This window comes from Lutra lutra, chromosome 2 (assembly GCF_902655055.1).
Source record: "Lutra lutra chromosome 2, mLutLut1.2, whole genome shotgun sequence".
NCBI classification, from domain to species: Eukaryota; Metazoa; Chordata; class Mammalia; order Carnivora; family Mustelidae; genus Lutra; species Lutra lutra.
Window position 1 is genome coordinate 18,333,049 of NC_062279.1, and position 6,095 is coordinate 18,339,143.

At 37.2% G+C, this 6,095-nt stretch overlaps 1 pseudogene; it reads left to right on the forward strand.

The window, feature by feature from the left end:
• The first annotated feature begins 494 nt into the window (after positions 1–494).
• LOC125094005 (PEST proteolytic signal-containing nuclear protein-like) lies at positions 495–5,519 on the forward strand (annotated as a pseudogene).
• The last annotated feature ends 576 nt before the right edge of the window (positions 5,520–6,095 follow it).

The following is a 6,095-nucleotide window of genomic DNA, read 5'->3' on the forward strand; positions in this document are numbered from 1 at the left end:
GTTAAAGGAGCGTGGCTTTCCAAAATTCACGTTTTGAAGTGGGATGGAGTGATGATGAAGGGGAGAGGTGGGAAGAGATACTCTGGTTCTTCTTTGGATGGCTGATGGTGGTGCCATAATTCTTTCTCAGAATGAATGAAAACTTCCTCAGAACCATTGGCTCCACTCTCAGCAATAACGCCACTGTATTCATATGATGGCTCACAGTTGACAAGCATGTGCACATGCCCTCTACTTAACTGCAACATGCTTGAGAGAGTGATCATATAGCTACCATGTATTTGTAGAAAAGAACCTAAAACCAAAGAAGGTGAATTGACTTGTTTAGGTTCTTTCAGATCATACATGATAGAGCTGGCTTCCAATTCAAATACTTTGGTTCTGAGTATGGTACTCTTTCTAGTAGAAAGAAGTGCGGCTTTCTTTTTCACGCCATATTTGCCCATTGACTGCTACTTTGATCTCAGTCACTTCCCTTGCTCTGTACTGTAAACATGGGACATTCCCAGGTTCCCTTGGTCCTTGGCCCCTTGGTGGGCTCAGTTAGTGGGAGACACTTATAGGAGGCGAAGAGGAAGGGAGAAGCCAGCAGAATTCTCTACCTCTCTAAGCTTCCAGTGGCATCCCTGGGCTGTGGTCTCTGTGGCTCTGTCTCCTGCCAGAGAGGCCTTTCTTTATTGGATCCAGATCTCCCTGGGCCTCTGGGCTCTGGCAATATCACCTCCTATTGGCCCTCCAGCCCCAGGAGAGGTCAATGATTCCCTAATTTCTGGGGTGCTTTGTTATGCTTGGGTTATTTTCTCTGTCCTTCCATAATCTTTGCATTTGATTCCCAATATTAAATTCTCTTCATCTGAAAGACCTACAGCAGATCCTAACAGATAAAATATATGAGTTTCTTTGAGTTTCCTTAAAAAACTGCTTATAAAGGTAACTAGCACCTTCATTGGACAAGCCTTGGCCACAGAGGGAGTTTGCCAGACATTTTATGGGCATGTATTTTGATTCTTGGCTTCAAAGAAACAACCTTAATAGTGCCATTTTTGGTATCCTTGGTTATCTGAAGCTATATGAAATTTACCAAGGTGAAGTTTCCTTCACCTTCCCCCACCTATCCCCTGTCTGTCCCCAAGAAAGAGATGGGTGTCTTTTGAAATGGGTACCTCAGCCACCAAGGCCTAATGTCAGGTAATTACACCATAGCTGGTGATGTTGAATACCTTTTTATGTGCTTATTGACCATAAAATATATATATATATAATATATAAATATAAAATATATATAATAATAATATATATATAAAATATATATAATAATATATTAATATTTATAATAATAATATATATTATATAATATATAAAAATATAAAAATATATATAAATATATAATATATATATAAATTAAATATATAAATAATAATATATAATATATATAAAATATATAATATATAATATATAAATATATAAATATTTTATACACAATATATAAAATATATAAATATATAATATAAAATATATAATATATAAAATATATAAAATATATAATATATAATAATATATAATAATAAAAATATATAATATATAATATAATATATAAAATATATATAATATAATATATATATATATAAAATATATTTAATATAAAATATTTATAATAATATATATAATATATAAAATATATAAAAATTTTATACACATATATAAAATATGTATGTATATATGTTTTGAGAAATGTCAATGCAAATCCTATGCCCATTTTTGAATTGTGTTGTTTGGGTTTTTTGTTGTTGTTGGGTAATCCACATTTTTTTAAAAGATTTTATTTATTTATTTGACAGAGATCACAAGTAGGCAAAGAGGCAGGCAGAGAGAGAGGAAGGGAAGCAGGCTCCCCGCTGAGCAGGAGCCCAATGTGGGGTTTGATTCCAGAACCCTGGGATCATGACCTAGGCCAAAGGCAGAGGCTTTAACCCACTGAGCCACCCAGGTGCCCCGGTAATCCACATTTTAACCAAGTTTCCACGTGATGCTGATTGGAGAACCCCACACTGAGGATCACTGTTTTAGATAAGGTTATATACCTCAAGTGATTAAATACCAGCCTCGTTTGTGATACAGAAGTTCGATGAAATGTGCATGGTTCCTGGTTTTAATTACTTCTTAGGTATCAGGCTTTTGATAATTCATCTTCTGTGGATTTTCTGGGGTTTTAATATTTTCTTGTTCACCATGCAGCAACAGAGGAAGTCAAGGCAGACCTGAAATTTTAAAATCCCAGTACTTTTTCACCTAACACCTTCAACCCCCCCCAGAGATCGTTATCTGGATGTGTTATAACACCCTGGAAATACACATCTTACTAAAAGGGACAGGTTGTTACTACTAACCTAAAGATTTAGGAAACTTGTTTGGATATCAGCATGAACCCTCAAAACTCCTGACCAGTAGGAGTCATTTTATACACATGGCTTTTTTAAAGAAAGAATAATTATCTAGAAGGACTCTTGCTTATTAGACTAGGTTGGAAAAATTATCATTGGCCATGTGAATATGTAATTACCATGATTTATTTGTCAAGTACTGAACATAGGTAAATTTCCTGCACTATATTGAATTTGAGAAGTTAATTAGTATGACTATTAAGCAAAACCCAGAGATCATTATATATGAAATATTTCTCTATAATTCTAATAAACTGATTTCAAAACCTATTAGGCTTGAAATTTCACTCAGTAGTCCCCAAACATTTTTCCCTTTGGTTAATGGATCTCTGCACTTATCCTTCTCACTGAAAATATACTAGGACTATTTAAAAGGTTTATAACAGTTCTTGCTGGACATACATAATTAAGTTTATTTTCTGTGAAAATCTGTGGAAATGTCCTTTGGAATTAATGGAAATGTACAATTTGTCTTATTATTGTTACTTAGTATTTATGTAGCACTTCATATTTCTAAAGTACTCTATAATCACTAGTTCCTCTTGAACTATTTTTATGTCATTTATTATAATGGTCTTTTGATACAATATATGATTTACTTCTGTCATGCCTTTTGATGTATTTCAAGAGAAGAATAGAATGAGATGGGCTTTTATAATATCCTGGGTTGGGGGTCCCCAAGATCCCCCCCCCCAGACTTGATGGTTCACTGGGGAGACCCACAGGATTCAATATCTAGGCACACTGACAACTATGATTTATTACATAAAAGGATGTAAAGCACAATTAGCCAAGGGAAAAGGTGTGTGAGATGAAGTCTGTGGGAGACCAGATGCAGGTTTCCAAGGGTCCTCTCCCAGTGGATTGTGCAGAATCCACATAATTCTTCCAACAACAAGTTGTGACAACGAATGTTGTCTATCAAGGAAGCTCATTAGAGACTTACTGCCCGAGGTTTTTACCGAGAGCTGATCACAGAGGCATTCGTTGCCTGGCATGTCCCATATATCCAGGCCGCGAGAAAGAAAGCAGGCATTCAGCATTGTGATGATTAATTTTATGTGTCAATGTGGTTGGGCCACAGTGCCCAAATATTTGGTCAAACATCTGATTTTCTGTGAGGGTGTTTTGTTTGAGATTTATGTTTAAACTGGTGGACTTTGAGTAAAGCAGACTATTCCCCATAACATTGGTGAGTCTTGTCGAGTCACTTGAAGGCCAGGGCAAAGGACAAAAAGAAAAGACTGACTGCTCCCAAGCAAAAAGAAATTCTGCCAGCAGATTTTCTTTGAACTTGAATTGCAATATTGGCTCTTTCTGGATCTCAGGCCTAATGGTCCACACTGCAGATATGCAAATTTTGGGACTTGCCAGCTTCCATAATCATGGAAGTCAATTCCTTAAAGTAAATCTTTTTTTCTCTCTCTTTCTCTGTCTCTATCATTTCTCATATCATACCTCATATATCTCATATGTATCATATGTTATATCTCTATATATCCATCTATCTATCTATCTATCTATATATCCTATTGGTTTTGTTTCTCTGTAGAACCCTAATACAAGCATACACCATATTGTTTGTACAGTTGAGACACAGTGAGCCCTTCTGCTTGCATAGTGGTGGGAACACTCCGGAAATATAAATTCCCAGATGACAGCCAAGGGCTAATCTTGCAGCAGGGCCTTTCCAAGAATAGAAGTTCAGGCCTTCTGGGTTAACTCTTTTCTCATATACCCCCACCTCATATACTTTATATAAAAAGAGACAAAACAAACGAACAAAAAAGACAAAAAACAAAAAAACAAAAAGAAAAGGGTGGGGGAGGTTTTCTTGTGTCTTTGTTGGATCCTTGTAAATGTATGCCTTGTTTAAAAACTAGGGGGTGGGGGAGAATTTCTTGTGTCCACAGGACTGGAGGAACGTTCTTGTAACATATAAAGCCATAAACCAGCTAAAGCATTCCCCATACTTATCTCCTGTTTCCATTTAGTTTACCATCAGACTGCATCGTTCAAGTAAAGAAGTTGGTATCAGGCCACTGCCAGGAAAATGGTGGACAGGAAGGAGGGAGAGGAGAAGCCCGAGAAACCGAGAGGAGAAGCCCGAGAAACCACAGTGAGCTGGAGCCGCTGGAGAACCTGAAGAAGAAGTAGAAAAAACTGTCATGGAGGGGAAAGTTCCAGTCACAGCGCTGAGATGCAATCAGCTGAAGAAGAAGCTGCGGGCCTCCCAACAAAACCTACAAAGATCTCCAAGTTGGGATTTGCCATAGGTAGACGACAAAGCAAGCCTCAGCCATATCCATCAAACTTGGATCAAGGAAGCCTAAAGAACTGTTCCAACGCTTGCTCCAAAAACCGTTTCAGTCGCAGCAGATTTTAATGAAGATGAAGCTAGTGAGCCAGAGGAAATGTCTCCAGAAGCAAAGATAAGGATGAAGAATATTGGAAGGGATACACCAACGTCAGCAGCACCAAACTCCTTCAGTAAAGGAAAGCATGGTTTTTCTGATAACCGGAAGCTCTGAGAGCAAAATATAAAATCTCACCTTAGATATGTCCATGACCAAGACAATGAAATGATGTGTTTTCAAATTGGGGTGTGGGGTGGGTGTAAAGTTAAAAGGAAACAGTTTCCTTTTTTAAAGAATGGTATAAGACTATCTTCGGAGCTGTTTTTTTTTTTTTTTTTAAGATTGAGGTATGCATACTAATAAAGAGGGTTGAAATTAGAAGTAATTTGTGTTTTATATACAGATTTCAAGACATTTGCCAATTTTGTAGTTTCATGTGGTTCATTTCCAAAGGTTACAGAATAATGGGAATTATTCTGTATTATACAGAATACATTATTCTGTAATATACAGAATATATACAGAATAATGGGAAAAAATCAAAAATGGTAAAAAAAAAAAAAGAAGTTGGTATCAAAAAGGGTTGATCCAATTTGGTAGTCTTCAGATCTGAGCTGCTCACAGTCTCTGTCCTGTGATTTTTTTCAACAGATAGCATAACTTTTCTTTTACCTTTGCAGGAAATTCCATGCTTGAATGTGCCCTGAGTGATGAAGCATGACAAGAACTAGCACCCAGTAGCCGTCAGAATAAAAATGGTTTGACAGCTGGTCCTCCAGGGGCTTGCCCCTCTCCTGCAAGTCATCAGCAACTGAAGATACTCCTGGGATACTAGGATGGTGACTTTCCAAGCAGAAGCAGTGTTTTCAGAATCTGTACTTGTTCACTGAACAGATCCACATAAAGAAGCAGACAGGGATGGGCAGGGGCAGAACTCAAGTTCAAATGCTTTGCCATCTCAAACTTTCATTTTTTTTGTCTCAACATTCTGACAATGTCTTCACTAGTCTCCCTGTCTTCTCTCCCCATTTTCAATTTATTTCATAGGGTGCCATAAGAATTTTTCTATTAACACGAATCTGGTCATATTGCCTCTCTCGATTGCTGCTCACTGTGTCTGGTCTACGGAATAAATTCTCAAGCCCTTGGCATGGCATTGAGAGGATGTCAGAGTGTGACCTGAATTTACCCTCCCAGCCGTATTTCTGGTCCCTGCTTCATCAAGGGTGGGTCGGTCATTCCCCTTTGAACTCCAATTCTAAGAATCCATCAGACTTGATGTTATGTGGTTTTTAAG